This window comes from Cebus imitator, unplaced genomic scaffold, assembly GCF_001604975.1.
Source record: "Cebus imitator isolate Cc_AM_T3 unplaced genomic scaffold, Cebus_imitator-1.0 Scaffold0, whole genome shotgun sequence".
NCBI classification, from domain to species: domain Eukaryota; kingdom Metazoa; phylum Chordata; class Mammalia; order Primates; family Cebidae; genus Cebus; species Cebus imitator.
Genome location: NW_016107315.1, coordinates 14,453,321 through 14,472,074, shown reverse-complemented (window position 1 = coordinate 14,472,074; position 18,754 = coordinate 14,453,321). Strand labels below are relative to the sequence as shown.

The window sequence follows — 18,754 nt, the reverse complement described above, 5'->3', positions numbered from 1 at the left end:
TTTTTTTTGAGACAGGGTCTTGCTCTGTTGCTCAGGCTGGAGTGCAGTGGTGTGATCACAGCTCTCTGTAGCCTCCACCACCCCTGGCGCAGGTGATTCTCCCACCCCAGCCTTCCAAGTAGCTGGGACTACAGGTGCACGCCATCACACCTAGCTAATTTTGTCTTTTTTTGTAGAGATGTGTTTCGCCACGTTGCTCAGGCTGGTCTCAAACTCCTAGGCTCAAGACATCCACCCACCTTGGCCTCCCAAAGTGTTGGGATTACAGATAAGAGCCACCATGCCTGGCCTCCAAACTGTCTTTCCAATCTTATAGCCACTGCACCCCTACTTTCACTTCTATGTAAAAATGGATTGGTCTGCCTTCCATTTTTCAATGCCACTTGTCCATTTGTCATTATTGTAGTTATCTCTTCCCCTAGATTGGCTCCTATTCTCTCTGCCTAATGAAAGCCTTTCTATTTTTTTTTTTTTTTGAGATGGAGTCTCACTCTGTCACCCAGGCTGGAGTGCAGTGACGTGATGATTTCAGCTCACTGCGGCCTCCGCTTCCCAGGTTCAAGCAATTCCCCGGCTTCAGCCTCCTGAGTAGCTGGGACTATAGGCATGTGCCACCACGCCTGGCTAATTTTTTTGTATTTTAGTAGAGACAGGGTTTCCCCATGTTGGCCAGGAGGTCTCAATCTCCTGACCTCGTGATATGCCCGCCTCGGCCTCCCAAAGTGTTGGGATTATAGGCATAAGCCACTGCACCCACCTTTCTATCTATTAAGGCTGAATTTAATTCTAGGGCCTCCATAGCTACTCTCATCCACAGGTGTCTTTCTATAGCATGCATGTTTCTACTATTTAGTCAACAAGTAATTGTATCATAATCCATACTTTATTGTTGTATATACTGACTACAACTGAAAGATTTTAGTTTGGAATTCTTGATTCTAGTCTCCCCTAGATTGGAAATCCTATGAGGTCAGGGGCTGTGCTTGGTAACTCCTACAGTGTCAGGTGTTATGTTCTATACATGAGAGGGATTGGAAAGTGCTCGCCGATTGAATTAATAATCTTGAAAAAGCAGAGTTGTCAGTATTTATTAGTGAATCAAGTGATCTTTCAAGGATATTGTCTGTCTAAGGACTGGAAGTTGGAATCTGAAGTAGTAATTAAAGTTATTCTCAGGTCCAGAAGGGAACCCAGAGAATATTACTCTCCTGACACCCACTGGAGCCATCCAGAATGTCAGTTTAACTGAGCTTACAGGTTGGGTTACTTCCAAAACTTTAGGTTTCTTGGGATTCTATGCTATGGATTCAGAAGATCTGATTTTTACAATTATCATCCCTCAATAAGTAGTTGATGATTTGTATTAAGCAAGGAACAACTATGTCTAACTTTCTGCTAGATATTGTGGAGAATGTCTGGGGGATACATATACATATATTTTAAAAAAATATGCAGGATCTCATTCTGTCACCCAGGCTGGAGTGCAGTGGTGTGATCTCAGCTCACTTCAGCCTTGACCTCCCATGCTCAAGAGATCCTCCCACCTAAGCTTCTCAAGTAGCTGGGACTACAGGCATGTGTCACCATGCCCAGCTAATTTTTTTGTAGAGACCGGGTTTTGCTGTGTTGCCCAGGCTGGTCTTGAACTCCTGGGCTCAAGCAATCTACCTACCTTAGCTGCCCAAAGTGTTGGGATTACAGGTGTAAGCCGCCATGCCTGGTATGCCTGGGATATTTGTATAAGATGTAAATGCTTTTTATACAAAATTTTGGTTTTGAACAATGCCTTTGGAATTCTCTAAGTACCTGAAGCATATAGTCAGTGGCTGCAAACCCTTTTTTTAAAACACAATGAATTTGACTTTTGTAAACATCTAAATATCATTTTAGCTATATCTGATTAATAAAATGGAGACTCAGATACAATAATATCATTTTAGCAAAAGCAAGAAACAGACTGGGCATGGTGGCTTATGCCTGCAATCCCAGCACTTTGGGAGGCTGAGGCAGGCAGATCACTTGAGGTCAGGAGCTCAAGACCAGCCTGCCCAACATGGTGAAACCCTGTTTCTACTAAAAACGCAAAACTAGCCAGGTGTGGTGGCGCACACCTGTAATCCCAGCTACTCTGGAGGCTGAGGCAGGAGAATCACTTGAACCTGGGAGGCAGAGTTTGCAGTGAGCTGAGATGGTGCCTTTGCACTCCAGCCTGGGCGACAGAGTGCGACTCTGTCTTGAAAAAAAAAAAAAGCAAGAAACACACACCCCCCCCCCCCATGATTTTTGCATGTGGCTTATAAAAGGGCTTTGACGGTAATTTCAAAACAGAACTTTTAGAAATGTATTGAATTTTAGAAGCATTGCTGTCATAATAGTAGCTTTCACTGACTATTTGTTGTGAGTCCTTAAGTACTTGTTACATACTTATGTATCTTATGTAAACCTAAAAGTAACCCTGTGAAGAGTTGTGTTTTTTTTTTTTTTTTTTTTTTTTGAGACAGAGTCTTGCTCTGTCACCAGGCTGGAGTGCAGCGGCACGAACCTGAACTCACTGCAACCTCTGCATCTCAGGTTCAAGGGATTCTCCTGCTTCAGCCTCCCGAGTAGCTGGGATTACAAGTGCACACCAACCACACCCAACTAATTTTTTTTTTTGTATTTTTAGTTGAGATGGGGTTTCACCATGTTGGCCAGGATGGTCTCGATCTCTTGACTTTGTGATTCGCCCACCTCAGCCTCCCAAAATGCTGGGATTACAGGCGTGAGTGATGGCTCCTGGAGTGAAGAGGTTTTTTAATGAGCTACATTTTAGAGGCCTGGAAGCTAATGGTTAGGATGTGTTAACCAAGATGTGAACTTGGATTTCTCACACTCCAAGGTCCGTGCACCACTGTGATGCCCACTTGAAGAACAAATACTGACCAAGTGTGTTCAACTTAGCATCATTAAGGCCACTTAGGGTTGTTCATTGTACAACCCCAGGGGGTGTCACTCATCTTCTGCTAATAGCATATTTGGATAGCTTTAATGACAAATTTCTAGCAGATGACAGTAAAGTGTCTAGAGGAAGGGGAGGTCTTTCATTCACAGTTACTCAAAAGTTGAAAGTTGTTCTCAGAGCACCATGGTCACACGTAGAAGGTAGGGCCCTGAAACTGGAAGGATTCAAAACCTTGAGAAGCTTTTCTTTTATTTATTTATTTTTTTGAGATGGAGTTTCACTCTTGTTGCCCAGGCTGGAGTGCAGTGGTGCGGCCTTGGCTTACTACAACCTCCGCCTCCTGGTTTGAAGTGATTCTCCTGCCTCAGGCTCCCAAGTAGCTGAGACTACAGGTGTGTCACCATGCTTGGCCAATTTTTGTATTTTTAGTGAAGACGGGGTTTCATCATGTTTGCCAGGCTGGTCACGAATTCCTGACCTCGTAATCCACCCGCCGCAGCCTCCCAAAGTGCTGGGATTACAGGCGTGAGCCACTGCATGCAGCCTTGAGAAGCTTTTAGATGAGCCATGTTGGCACTGACAAATGAGAGTTCTTTTTTTCTGTTTTTTAAAGACAGGGTCTCGCACTGTCACCCAGGCTGGAGCATGGTGGCATGATCACGGCTCACTACAGCCTCAACCTCCTGGGGCTCAGGTAATCCTCCTACCTCAGCCTCTGGAGTAGGAACCACAGGTGCTCACCATCACACCTGGCTAGGTTTAGATTTTTTTTTTTTTTTTAATTTTGTAGAGCTGGGAGCTCCCTAGGATGCTCAGGCTGGAGACTTTGTATTGCTTGGGATCTGACATAATATCTCATTTGCCTTTTTTCTGTCTTTGGAGTGAACTATATTTTCTCCTAATTTTAGGTGTTAATTTAGTTTCATGGAACAAGCAATGTATAGTATTAAGAATTGATTGTGTGGGAGATGCTATTATAGGCCCCGGGGGAATGAGGATGGGAAATGAGGAGTGAAAGATTCAGGGTTGGGGGGCTGGGCATGGTGGGTGTTCAAACTCAAGAGAGGATGCAAACACAAGTAAGATGTGGGCTTGGCCGGGCGCGGTGGCTCATGCCTGTAATCCCAGCACTTTGGGAGGCCGAGGCGGGTGGATCACAAGGTCAAGAGATCGAGACCATCCTGGTCAACATGGTGAAACCCCATCTCTACTAAAAATAAAAAAATTAGCTGCGCATGGTGGCATGCACCTGTAATCCCAGCTACTCAGGAGGCTGAGGCAGGAGAATTGCTTGAACCCAGGAGGCGGAGGTTGCAGTGAGCTGAGATCGAGCCGTTGCACTCCAGCCTGGGTAACAACAGCGAAACTCCGTCTCAAAAAAAAAAGAAAAAAAGATGTGGGCTTGACCTCCATGTATAAACTGGAGGAGACCCAACTACGAAGGCTGTCTGTAAGTGTTATAACGGTGGAGGAGGGAGACATAAACAAAATTTTCTGGATACACAGGAGAAAGAGGAATAAATTCTGCCTGGGAGAGCTGGAGAAGGCTTCATGCAGAAGGTGACCTTGAGCTAACTCTTGAAGGATGGGTAGGCCCCAGACAAACAGAGAAGAAAGGAACAGTAGCAGGAAAGCTATGAGGTGACAGTGGCTACGGGCCAACCTGAGAGTGAGCTACACGTATTGGGGTAGGTAGGAGCTGTGGCAGGAAATGCAAAGTACCTTCAACGTCCTCTTAAAGACTGTAGATTTTCTATAGGTAATGGAGTCACTGAAGGTTTCTGAGCAGAGGAGTGGCATCTTTTGACCTTTGATTTTCCAGGGGTGGCCCCTTTGGCGTGTGCAGTTATTTGGCAGAGTTGGGTATACCAGGTCGTGCGAGACTGTACTTTTTATTTTTCCTTTCCAGGAGAGCCCTCTCAAGAAAAAGAACCTTATTGTGCTTTTATCCCCTTTTGTCCAGCCTTAGTTTGACCTCTGTTTGCCATTTCCCCTCTCTTTCCTTTGATGTTCTTGGCAAGGGAAGAGTTATAGCATTGACATCTTCCTATTGACATCTGTGTCAGGTATTTGATTCCTGATGCCACATGATGACTGTTTTTGGTGAATCAATGGGCCAGGGAATAAGTTGCTGTCACTATCCATGGGTTGGAAACCCAGGAAAGTTTAGGAATAAAAGTTGGAAAAAGCAGCACACAGAGGTGGGACATGCATCAGAGCGGAGGACAGCATGCCATGGTCGGAGGAGGTCTCAAAATAGAAGGTGCTTCTCTTGGGATTCACACCACAGGCCTTGGCAGGCAGCCCACCCTTATCGTCATTAATTTCCTGAGTTCAGAATTGGGCACCACACCCTGGTGTTAAGCTGTTAACCTCCAGCATCAAGGCCACAGCCGCTGGGGAGAATTCCTTTCTTAAGTTGTGGCCTTGTCAGAGTTGTCCTCTGTACATGCCACAAAGGGCGAATGTTCCATCCAGTCCTACGATTCTGGAATTCATGTATACTTATATACTTCCCATGCCTTTCCTCTAGGACACGCACACACAGCGCAAAGTCTTCCTGCAGTGGGCCATCATGCCGCTATTGCAGCGTGTGTGTGTGTATGTGTATGTATATTGTAAAAACGGAAGTGCATATGTGTGTGTGTGTGCGTGTACATGTGTATAAGGTCATGTATGCGCTTGTACACACAAAAATGTGTAGGCTTTCAATGCATACAACATGGCTTTCCTTTCAGACCTTTTTTTCTTCTACTGCCTGAAAGTAGAAAACCTGAAATAATGGGGAGAGTTTGAGGAAATCAAGGATGTTTCTAGAGCCTGGCTTTTCACAGCAAAAGCCTGCTCTAGGTTTCGAGACTGGCTACAGTTCTCAGATCCAGGAGTTCTTTAGACCTCATCCAGTTTTCCTTGCTATGTGCTATGAAATTACAGCCATGCCATCAGCAGAGGGCTCCCTCAACCTTAGAAGCTGGTGAGAATGCCTGAAGGCCACGCAATGTAAATGCGAGAAAAATGCAGATCTGACTGTGAATTTAAAAATCCAATGCCCCAAAGTACTTTTGTACAGAAGAAACCCTAACCCATCCTGAAAACAGACCACTTCAGCAAGAAGGTATTTGTAGTGTTTACATTAAATGACACTGTTTAAATTCCTGGATCAAGGTCAGCATAATGTTTATGTTCAGAGTAACACATAGCTAAGTTATTCTTCAAAGAACCCAAGAAACAGGGCAACTCCCTGACCAGTGGCTTGTTTCTGGACGTGTCACTTGTGTTCCTAAACTCAGGGGTTCCTAACTATCCAATCACAGAATCATCAATCACCTTCAGTCCCAGGTCTGGGCCAAAGCTTTGCCAATGCCAGATCTTGATTTGGCATTTACCCAGATTTATGCCAGCTAAACGTCGAGTGCCTGGCTGATAAAGCACCATGTCCATGTGATGAATGCCACTGTCTGCTCAGATGATTGCAGCTGGCCAGCTGCTCTGCATTAGCATTGAGAAGGCCATGAGGTGGATATGCAGGCGGGGGAAGGAAGCTGGATACTGCCGAATCAATATTTATCTAAAATTGGTTGATATCTCTCTTTTTTATAATTTTGGAGATGGGGTCTTACTCTTTTGCTCAGACTGGAGTGCAGCGGAACAGTCTTGACCCACTGTGGCCTCCACCTCCTGTGCTCAAGCAATCCTCTTGCCTCAGCCTCTAGAGTAGCTGGGCCTACAGGTGCATTCCACAACATCTAGCTAAGTTTTTAAATTTTTGTAGAGGTGGGATTTTACCATGTTGCCCACGCTGGTCTCAAATTCCCGGGCTCAAGCCATCCTCCCACCTCTGCCTCTCAGAATGCTGGGATTATAGTCACAAGCCACTGCACCCAGCCTAAAGCTAGTTTCTCTTGAGAGTATTCTGATTTTCCACTCTGAAGACAAAGTGGTCTAGGATCCAAGAGCATGTCTTAGTCAGAAGCCGAGTGTTCTCTTCCTCAAAATGCGCTAGGTAAGCACTGTCCCGGTTTTAGAATTGAGCTCCTTTCTTTCTGAGCTCTTGGCAGCCAGCTACACTCCATTATTTTAACATCATCTGAGACATGTTACAATGAATGATGCCACCACTTGCTTGGCCTCAGGTATGTGTCCCTGAGGAAACTGCAGGAGCACACTCCAAATTCCTTGACTACATTCGGAAGATATCTGGGGCTTTTGTTTGGGGATGGGAAGACATACTTAGGAAGTGGGTGAGGCTTTCTGACGTTTTCAAATTCTGGGGAAAAGGAGACACCACACTGTGACCAAAATCTACCTCCCACCTGTCTGCTATCAAAATGTATCAAACGCGGCAACAAAACTAAAGAACCACCGGCGGACTAGGGCATAGAAGGGCAGGGGGACTGAGGGAAAGCACAGTTCATGAGGTCAGGGTCCATCATCACGAGCTGGACAGGTTTCCAAGAAGCAGCACGAGTCTTCTTTGTGATAGAAAGACAAATGCACACAAGTAGTTTTGGGGAAGCCACTCCAACCCACTGCAGTGGGAAACTTAGTGATTTCTGTTTGTCCTGGCTTCCTCCGTTCAGATGTTCCTCATCAGCTGCGTTCAGATTGATTCCATTTGCAAAGCTCTCCTGGCAGTCTCAGTGGAGCAGGCTTGGTGGCAAAATCTCTGGCATTTTCTGATCCTGTCCAGGCTCTGCTCTTCTTGTGGAGTTTCTTGGTGTTTTGGCTCCCAAGCAGAAACTGGCTAAACAGAGGCTGCTGCTGAACAAAGCCAAATGTAAAACAGAACATTGGAACGCCAAGCGGGGCGGTTTTGCTAACCGTGGGGGCTGGGAGTGGGCAGAGGACAGTGAGGAATCAGGAAAGGGAGGGACCTCCTTAGAATCGAGCTGAATTGCGCCCTGGTGATGGTCTGTCACGGCCCCACCGTGTCCGCATCCTTACTCATTGTGCCAGAACAAAGGTTGCATCCTTTTGCTCTCCGGTCTCACTAATGAACACAATATTTGGGTCGCACCCAGCAGTACCCTCTCATTTCCTGGCCCTCACGAAAGAGTGTGATCCTTGAGACCCCGACACCTCTTTTCCTTCTCACCACCCATCAGCCCCACCTCGAAGCCTCTCCTCAGCTTCCTTCCCAGTATACCCCTCCCCAGCTGCAGCATTCGGCGTGTGCCGCCTCTTTCCCTCGTCCACTTGATGCTAACGTTTCCTGTACCGTTCTGGAGGGCCTTCATCCTCCCTCTCCTCACACTGATGCAGCAGGGGGAGGACGTCCGGTTGGAGAAACTGCCAGTTCTTCTCTTCCACAGTCAGGAGTGGGAGAAGGATGCTGCTGTCATGACCCCTTGGTTCTCTTTTGCAGGGACTGACAGCACGCGTTCTGTTACTCTGGTCCTTCACCTTGCTGTCTGGATTTAATTTCCCCATGAGCAGGTCACACAGTCTGACCTTCCAGTGGATACCTGAATATTAGGGAGCAGGGAGCTCACTGGCTTTAAGTCCATGATGTTTATCGAGTCCAATAATAAAGTGGATTCATGCACCCATGCACAGGCACATGCATACACGCAATAATGCAGTCATGGTCACACAGTTCAAAATGTAAAAGGTGCAGCCAGGCGCGGTGGCTCACGCCTGTAATCCCAGCACTTTGGGAGGCTGAGATGGGCGGAACATCTCAGGTCAGGAGTTCAAGACTAGCCTGGCTAACATAGCAAAACCCCGCCTGTACTAAACAAAATTAGCCAGGTGTAGCGGCGGAAGCCTGTAATCCCAGCTACTAGGGAGGCTGAGGCAGGGGAATTGCTTCAACCTGGGAGGCAGAGGTTGCAGTGAGCCGAGATTGCACCATTGCACTCCAGCCTAGGTGACAAGAGCAAAACTCTGTCTCAAAAAAAAAAAAAAATTCAAAAGTTGCAAAAAGGCGGAGAGTGAACTGTCTCCGCTTTGTTTTTCCCTAGCTTTTTAGTTCTCCCCAGCAGATGCACCTGTGTTTAAGCATCTCATCTTCTGGGCATGTTTTATACACATTTAGACAAATATGTACTTACACTCACATATTTCTTCCACAGTCAGTAGGAGACCATAGCTATTGTTCAACACCTTGCTGTTTTTCACTTTTTAAAATGGCTGAATAGTATCTTTTTTTTTTTTTTTTTGAGATGGAGTTTCACTCTTGTTGCCCAGGCTGGAGTGCAGTGGCATGATCTTGGCTCACTGCAACCTCTGCCTCTGGGTTCAAGTGATTCTCCTGCCTCAGCCTCCCGAGTACTGGGATTACAGGTGCACACCACCACGCCCAGCTAATTTTTTGTATTTTTAGTAGAGACGGGATTTCACCACATTGGCCAAGCTGGTGTCAAACTCCTGACCCAGATGACCCATTCTCCTTGGCCTCCCAAAACTGTGGGATTACAGGGGTGAGCCACCACGCCTGGCCATGGCTGCATAGTACTTTGTTGAGTGAATTTCCGTAATTTATCTAAGTAGTCCCGTACAGATGGGCATCAGGTCATTTCCAGTCTTTTGCTATTATAAAAAATAAAGCTGATATTTTGATCCTCACATCTTGTGTTTATTTCCCAAAGGCTCAGGGCTCAGAGGAGAGAGGAGTGTAGTCTACACTTCACATCTCTGCCAAGGCTGGCACTGGACCCAAAGTTCCACACCACTGAGCCAAACACATCCAGGTCTGCTTTTTCATTCCTCCTAATTCCCTCCAACTTGCCAGCATGCACAGAATTTATGCTACCAATTTTGGTGTTCACTGAATTAGGTAATTTTATGCTTTTCTTTCTCTTTGTCTGCCTAGACCCCTTTCCAACCCAGGGTTCTCGTGATAAGCAAAATACTGTTCCCGCAAGTGATGCCCCCAATCTTCTAAGGACATAAGGTATTGAATTTCCTATATTCATGTAGTGTGTTGTAATTTGCAAACCACTGTCACATAGTATTCTTTGATTTGATTTTTGCACACATTTTTTGAGGTTGGTAGGACATTTTCTAGATGAAGAAACTGAGGCTCAGAGGAGCTAACTGCATGGCTCACCCAAGGTCACCTAACTGGTGCATGACAAAGACAAAACCCAAAACCAGCCCGTCTATCTCTCTGCCCTGCTGCTTTTCTAATACGTGCTGACTCTTTAGCATACATGTGATGTCAAAGTCAGCTCTCAATTGGTGGGAGGCTGAAGTTCTAGCAAATTCTCCTCCAGATTTTATTTTCATCACCAGATAGAGTGAGGCTATCAGGGAATTATGGACCAATTTATCCATAGTGAGCCACTGGGATGGTGCACAGCAGAATCAGGGCAATGCCAGTTGTCTAGGGAGCAGGAGAAAGTGTGTTGGGGAGGAGGTCCAGGACTGGAAGCCTCTGACCCAAAGCACATGCTTGATGTGGAAGTCAAGGGATAGGCTTTCAAGCCGGGCAAAAGGAAGAGAGGAAAGGAATGCACATTTAAGGAGAGTTCACTATGGGCCATGCTGACCCATTAATCACTCCTAGAGCTTGGGAGGGACACTCAGAGACATGCTGAGGCTATGCCAGTTCACACCGGGTCTTGTGGTGCTCAGCAGGTGGGGGACATTCTCAAGGGTGGGTAAGCTGCTTCATAAGTGGTGATGCCCAGTGCTGACGGATAGGCTCTGGGTTCATCTCAGAATAGTCTCTTCTCTTTGGAGACTCAGGTCCAGCTCCATGTGGGCGTGCCTCTGCCTTCCATCAGGATGAGGCTTCTTTTCAGCAGCTTCTCAGCTCTGGGAGCAAATGTTTCTGACAGTTTTTTGCATCTGTTCACTCTGATGCTTGGAGGTACTACTCGGGCTGCAGAGAGCGTGCCTTGAGGGAGCTGTGGACGAGGTTCAGTGGCGCCAATGCTGCAGACAGAGGAGCAGCCCTCCAGGAGGCAGGGGCTATTGAACAGACATGAACTCTGGGCACCCTCCTGAATGAGAAAGCCAGACTTTTCAGGCCGATAAGTAACTCCAGGGTAACCCGAAGCTGGATTACCACAAGCCCAGATGCTGAGCAGAGGACTTCAGGACTTCTAAGGCAGTTGGAGTTATTGAAAAACTTTGAGGAAAGAAGTGACGAGATTAGATATGCACTTTAGAGACACTTCTCTGTCAGCAAGTCACTCATTTTTTTCTCGTAACACTGAGATCATTAGCTATGGACTGACTTATGTCTCCCCAAAATTCATATGTTGCAGCCCTGATGCCCAATGTGGCACTATTTGCAGCTGGGGCATTTGGGAGATAATTAGGTTTAATGAGGTCCTGAGGGTGGGGCCCTTGGGATGGGATTAGTGCCCCTATAAGAAGAGACTACAGAGAGCTCCTTGTCTCTTCTCCACACACATGCATGCAGGAAAGGCTGTGTGAGCACACGGTGAGAAGGAGGCCATCTGCAGTCCAGGAAGAGAGCATTCACTAGAACTCAGCCATGCAGACTCCCTGAGCTTGGACTTCCAGCCTCCAGAACTATAAGAAATAACTTTCTGTTGTTTAGGCCATGCAGTTGGTGGCTTTTTGTGACAGCAGCCTAAGCTAACTGAGGCAGTGCATCACCACATGACCAGCACTAGGTTGGCTCCAAATATCCAGCAGTGAACAAAGAGTCCTTGCCTTCATGGAGCTTGCAGTCTAGTGGGGTGGATGGGGAAGGATTAAATGATCAGTAGTAATCCCAGCACTTTGGGAGGCTGAGGCGGGCACATCACCTGAGGTCGGGAGTTTGAGACCAGTGTGGTTAACATGGCGAAACCCCGTCTCTACTAAAAACACAAAAATTAGCCTGGCGTGGTGGTGGACACCTGTAATCCCAGATACTCAGGAGGCTAAGGCAGGAGAATCACTTGAACCTGTGAGGTGGAGCTTGCAGTGAGTTGAGACCGTGCCATTGCACTCCAGCCTGGGCAACAAGAACAGTACTCCATCTCAAAAATACAAACAAACAAACAAAGAAAACAAAAAAACTAAAAGAAAAAGAACAGTCGACATAAGATACATAAAGTTGTTAATTATGATAGTTACAGGGATCTCATTTAGATTGGAGGAGACAGGAGAGGACTTTCTGAGGCCGTGATCATCAACTTGAGACCCTAAGGATGAGTTGGGGAAGCCAGGGGGAAGCAGGAGACAGAGCATCCCAGGCTTGGGACTGGCATATGGGAATCCACTTAGTGAGAAGGGGCTTGGTGAGCAAGTGACAAAAGAAAGTGTCACCAGAGGGAGAGAGTGACATTAAACAAAAATGGAAGTTGGTAGGTGCTTGTTAAGAGGTTTGGATTAAAAAAAAATTCTTAGTGCATTTGGAAGCCATTAAAGGGTTTCAAAGAGTTTTCAATGGAGAAGTGAAATGATTCAATTTTCATGTTCAAAAGATCTGAGTAATGAGAGGATGGGATTAGAGGGATGTAAAGTGAAATGGGAGAGGGCTGTTGAAGCCATGCTGGGTGAGGGGATGGAGAGCCCCCACGTAGGCAGCAGCAATGGAGATGGAGAGAGGAGTTTGCATTTGAGGGCCAGTGGATGGGAGGCGTGGAGAAGAAGGGAAAACAGAAGGTAGGTCCTGGCCAGGCGCAGTGGCTCAAGCCTGAAATGCTAGCACTTGGGGAGGCTGAGGCAGGAGGATCACGTGAGCCTAGGAGTTACAGTGAGCTATGATCGCACCATCACACTCCAGCCTAGGTGACAGAGCAAGACTCTCTCTAAAAAAGAAAAAAAAGAAGACAGGTCATAGGTGTAATAGCTGGGAGGAAGAGAGTGAGTTTGACTTTGCACAAATTGAGTCAGGTGGAAAGTTGGTTGGAAACACACCCAGCCTGTGCAGAAAGGGGTTATCGCCACAGGCCTGACACTGCTGTTCATAGAAACACCTGCCTGCAAGGTTGGCCCTTGGCTGGCATCTGGGAACTTGGCTCTCAGGGCATCCCCAGGTAACGGTTAACTGATAAGGTGGTTCCCCATGGCTAGACTGTCTGTGCAGACAGTACCATTTATGCCCAACACCTACTTTCATCTGAGAGTATAGAATTTTGCTACGCAGAGGGTGCCAGTGTGCCCAGTGCCCAGGGAAGACCTTTGGGCGCTAAGTCTCTGCTGGGCTTCCCTGGGCAGAAATGTCACACGTGCTTTGCTGCATTTTTGTGGGGGGACAGTGGGCTCTGTGGGACCCTCGTGGGAGGGAAAAAGCCTAAGGAAGCCTCACATAGGTTCCTTTAGGCTCTGCCTGTGCCCTGGACCCTTATGATCCAGCCATGTGTCCTCACCGCAGCAAAAGAATAAAGCCTCGCCATGAGCACAGCTGCGTGCTGAGTCCCGGGAGTCCTTCCAGAGAACCTCCAAACATGAGGTGGGCGTGGGGGCCCCTGACACAGCCTCCAGATTTAAACTTGGGAGTAATTAGCAGGTAGGAAAAAAATGGAAACCATGGGGGTGGATGGAGTCAGCCAGGAAGAGGGAACAGAACCCCGAGGAATTCAGTGACTTAGGGATAGGAGAGGAGGCCGGGATGTCGGCACAGCATTGAGGCAGTCCTGCTGGACTTCACACAGGGTCATCGATGACCTTGGCAACACTGTCCCCATGGGCAGTGGTGTGGGGAGCTGGCTTGTTAGGGTGTGAGGAGGGGAGCAATTCTCTCAAGTATGACTGTGGAAGGAGCACAGAGGTAGCAGAGAGGAATGGGGGTGAGTGGAAATATATTTTTTAAAGGGGAAAGGGAATGTGATCATTTCTTTTCCGGGCCTGCTGTATGGCAGGCTCTAGGCTAGACACCAGTGGTGCGAATGCAGATGAGGTGTGGCTTGGGACTCACAGTGTGTGGTCCAGCAGCAAAGACGGAAGGCGCCTAGCGTGCTGAGGATTTGAAAAGTGAAGTGCAGGCCAGGCGCGGTGGCTCATGCCTGTAATCTCAGCACTTTGGGAGGCTGAGGTGGGTGGATGACTTGAGGTCAGGAGTTCGAGACCAGCCCAGCCAACATGGTGAAACCTCACCTCTACTAAAAACACAAAAATTAGCCAGGTGCGGTGGCAGGCTCCTGTAATCCTAGCTACTCGGGGGGCTGAGGCAGGAGAATCGCTTGAACCCAGGAGGTAGAGGTTGCAGTGAGCCTAGATTGCGCCACTGCACTCCAGCCTGGGGGACAGAGCGAGACTGCATCTCAAAAAAAAAAAAAAAAAAAAACCAAAAATAAAAAACCCAAAAAACTAGATGCACAGCACCATGAGGGTGCTTAACCTAACATGAGGGTTTCTTTGAGGGCATGACCTTTAATCTGGGACCTGGAGAATAAGTAGGAGAGTGTTAAAGTGGGGAGAGAAGAAAGAGGAAAAGGAACATTTCAGGAAGAGGGAAGAGAATAGGTGAATGTCTGGAGAGAGAAGTTGTGTACTTTGGAAGAGCAGCAGGGACTCGGAGCCAGGTGGGAGTGGAGAGATGCGGCTGTGAAATACAGGAGTGAGAAGATGCACCTGTGTGCTGTCAGCAGCGAGGGAGGGACTGAGTCTTTGGGAAGGGAGGGATTGTGGAGGGGCTGAGCGCCTTGGGCAGGTGGAGGGCTGCAGTATCTAGAAGGGATTAGTTTTGACAGTGGGAAAATACCGCATTACAAAACAGAAGCAGAAGGAGAAAGGATAGATTTTTAGAAAGAATGGATATACAGATGGCTCTCAATTTACGATGATTCAACTTACAATCAATTATTTCACTATGATAGGTTTATCCCTATGTAACCCTATTGTAAGCGAAGTGTCTGGGCTTATGATGATTCGACTTACACATTTCTGACTTTACAATGGGTTTATGGGGATATTCAACGCATTTTAGTCTTATGTTATTTTCGACGGGTTTATCGGGGATGTAACTCCACGTAAAATGAGGAGCATCTGTAGCTACAAGCAAGACTTCAGGATTGGTGGTAAGAAATGAACAGAGTTATTGAAGTTAAATGATTTCATTTTCCAGTGGAGCTTTTTTATTTCCTCACCCTGTCCTGCTTCCTGAAATCTGGCACATTTGTAGGCTGGGCTTTTGGTAATGTAACTCCAGATGGAGAAGAGGGAGACATTTTTTCACATCCTAACACACCGGAGATGGGCTAGCAGGAGCCACGGTAAGTGCTGTGCAAAGCCTACTCTCTTAGGTGTGGTGTCCTTGGCCTTGTCCCTGTGAGGGATTTTCCCCTTCCCCTCACCCACCTTTGGGATCTGAAGAGCCCTCTCTATCTAACAGTGGAACTGGAAAGAACTGAGGGACTGACTGACCAGGTCAGGGTCACGCCCAAGACTCCTAGTAGTGTGGAAACCGAAGGGGCAACAAGGAGGATGGGGTAGAGAAGCTGGGCCACAAGGGAGCCTGGGTGTGTATTTATTTATTTACTTTTGAGAAGGGGTCTGGCTCTGTTGCCCAGGCTGAAATGCAGTGGCAGGATCACGGCTCACTGCAGCCTTGACCTCCCCGGGCTCAGGTGATCCTCCCACCTCAGCCTCCTGGGTAGCTGGGACAGCCCTGGCTAAGTTTTGTATTTTTTGTAGAAAGGAGGTCTCACCGTGTTGTCCAGGCTGGTTTTGAACTCTCGGCCTCAAGTGATTTGCCTGCCTCAGCCTCCCCAAATGCTGGGATTCCAGGCATGAGCCACTGCGCCTGGCTTTTTTTTTTTTTTTTAAGACCTAGGTGTTTAAACCTGTTGTATGGTACCCTTCAGAGAGCTGGAGGATTCATTTAATCAGGGGGAGGAGTTATCTTCCGAGTCTTCACTCTCCTATGGACTTGACAGAGATTGGAACATGCCTGTGGATCCAAAATAAGGCAGAACTGTAATGTTTCTCTAGATTCGTGTCTATACATGGCCTGTTAATGGTGAGCTGGTGTCCCCTCTCCCTTCCATGATAAGAGATACAGTGCTGGGCTCCACTTAGCAGTGGAGGTGAGGTTGTTTGCTCACAGTGAAGCGTGTCAGGGCCATGAGCTGGAGGAGCATGGGAAGTGCAGAATAGTTCCATGGAGGACCAGTGGTAGAGCTGAGAGGGGAGCCTGCTCAGGTTGGGGGACAGTTTCCATTGAACGCCATAACTTTACCGTGGCACCTGCGTGCTCAGGGCTGGGATTCCCCCAGGGTGTGGATCTGCTCATTGGCAGGATGACATGAGAGGGTGGGGAGGGGTGAATGGGTGCCGAGTGAGGCTCTGCCTGCTGAGCAGCACAGAGAGTCAGTGGGGCAAAGACACCGAGAACATTGGCAAGACTGAGGTGGAGGTACTGAACGTGGAGCCCAAGCAGCACAGGGAAAGAACTAGAGACAGAGGGGCAGGGAAGACAGATGGGGAAAGACACGTGTGGGGTGGCCAGGGCATGGGGAAGGATGCATTTATGAGAAAGATCTGGGAAGATGGGAAGCTGTGGCTGGGGAGGAGGAGATTTGATGTAGGTCTTCAGAGGTGGAGCAGTTCTGAGTAACAAGCAGCTTCAGGATGTGGCCTCAGGGCAGCCTCATTGAACCCTGTCACCAATGGGACCCTCTCTTCCATCCCACGTCCACATGGCCTCTCTCCTTGCAGCCTCTGACGCACCTCCCCTCCCAGCTACCCTTTTCCTATTTTCTGGTCCAGCAAGAGAAACTCACAGCATCTTTTCTTACTTCCGGAGAAATTCATTCCACATGTGTCTGATTCATTCGCATTTACAGAAACTTGAAATCTCCTGTGTCCAAAAACTCTTTCAACTATTTTTTTCTTCCCTTTCTTAGAAACAGGAAGTTGTGTTTGGCCACGGACAAACTCTTTCAGTGCCCCTGGGACTTACAAGATGTTTGGAATGAGGAACGGTGAGGTCTGGGGAAGGCTTCTTTCCTCTCTCATATCCTGGGGCAATTTGCATCTGCCAGGGCTGGGCTGGGCAGCTCTGGGGGCTGGAAGGCCAGCCGGAAACTTCCTGTCTCTACTGAGCCCCAGGCCTGAGGGAAAGTATGTTCTAAAGAGACAGGTGGCTTTCTCGCTCCCTGCTTGCCATTATGGTTCAGAACGCACTTGTGCACTGGTGTCATTTCTCTTCCCAATACTTCAGCAGTGGCCGTGATGAGTTTCTTGATCTATTTCAGGGGATGTGGGCTGGCTGGCACCCAGTTTTAAGCAAGTCCTGCTATTTCCAAAGTAGAAGGTCAGAGAAGCTCCTCACCTGAAGAAGAATAAGCCAGGGAAATGTGGCACCAGCTCTGGAGGGGCACACGTACTGGCTACTACATCTGGTCAGGTCATTCTACAGTGTTGACCTGGGAAGCACATGGGCACTTGGGAGGGGCTCACAAGGGGCAGGGAAAGTGTGGGAGTCACAGCCCACCCACTCTGCTTGCTGGGCATGCCAGCTTTGACTGTTGCTCGTTTTGTTATCCTGTATTGTTTAGAACGTTGTCATATATACGATCAATATAACCACAGTATTTGTCGCATTAGTGATCATTGACATTGAGCCAATGAAGACGTCGGCTTAGATGGGTGACTTCTTTCCTACATTCCACATGCAGCTTTCCCAAGATGGTGAGCTCAGCGGAGGCCCCAGGAAAACATGCTGTGTGAGAGGAGAGTTTTCCCCATAAGATAGACTGCCCTTCAGCCCTGGCCACAAAGAGGAGCAACCCCTGCCTGCTGTCCTCCGGGACGGAATGTGGCTATATCCTTCCCTTCCTCTGCGTCCTGTCCCAGTACTTACTGATGGAGCACGTTTGGGGCTTGGGGAGCCTGGGTGTCTGACTCACGGTGCAGCTAGGGATGGGGAATTCTAGGCAGGGACGAACCTCTCTTCACCTGGGGAATTCCCTCCCACATTGCACAGAGCAGAATGGGAGTGGAGGAGGGCAGAGGACACGTCTCAGGGCCAGTAACCTAGGCTTACAGAAGACTTCATTACTGTCCTCATGATGTTCACCCCATCTCCTGTTTTCTGGGGCCATGCGTTCCGAAATGTAGCTTCAACTCATCATGGGGCAATGAGAAGTGATAAGTCTGTGGCAGCAGAAATCTGGAAACCCAAGCATCATGCTATGTCCAGTCTTCTTTTGTAAATTTCACTTTCCTGTTCACACTTAAAGAGAAATCATTTTGAATTCCCAAATGGCAAAGGAAATGCTTCAGGTTCATGGAGGGACCTGGCGATCTGGGCTGGAGCACGTGGCATAGATATTGCTGCGGAGCTCACAAGCCTCCCGTCTAGGGACCAGGGGTACCTGTGCAGGGGAGTCTGGGCCATGCGGGAAAGCCCAGTACACACAGCTGCTCGATGCTGCAGACTCCGCAGTGCAGGGCTGACAAGGCCTCCCTCTTTATCTGCCCTGGACCACAAGTGGAAAATATCAAGACAAAGCAAAAGCTAGTATCCCTTAAGAACCTTCCAATTGTTCCTGTCATTTGTGGTTTTGTTTTTTGGGGGGTGGGGGAGGGAGGGGTGGTTTTAAACAACTCTGAAGTGCACTCAAGAGGAAAGAAGGAAGGTTGATATGTTTGGACACCAGAAAAGAGGTAGAGTCCTCAGTGAAAGGGCCACTTGGTTAAAAAGTTCAAGCACAAAGGGTTTAGAACCATGTGGATATCATCAGAGAACAAGAGGTGGATCTAGTGAGATGGGTCCCACTACCCTTAGAATACGTTCCTGGGAGAGGGGGTGGTCTGCTACAGTGGGCTGGGAATGGTAATATCGCATACTTTTGTAGATTCACAAAACCCTCTGGTCAGTGATAGAGGAATAAAGGGCAGGGAATAAACCCCAGACAAAGATTCCCTTATCTTAAAAATGAAAGGTTGAAAATTAACTTT

General features: G+C 47.8%; 1 long non-coding RNA gene across 1 annotated transcript in view; it reads left to right on the top strand.

Moving 5' to 3' along the window:
* LOC119470098 overlaps positions 1 to 17,795 on the top strand; it is a 33,017-nt gene extending 15,222 nt beyond the window's left edge. The window contains exons 2-6 of the long non-coding RNA XR_005198972.1: positions 9,532 to 9,633; positions 9,756 to 9,836; positions 13,224 to 13,301; positions 16,696 to 16,773; positions 17,470 to 17,795. This is a non-coding gene — a long non-coding RNA (uncharacterized LOC119470098). The remainder of the gene's footprint in view (positions 1 to 9,531; positions 9,634 to 9,755; positions 9,837 to 13,223; positions 13,302 to 16,695; positions 16,774 to 17,469) is intronic.
* The last annotated feature ends 959 nt before the right edge of the window (positions 17,796 to 18,754 follow it).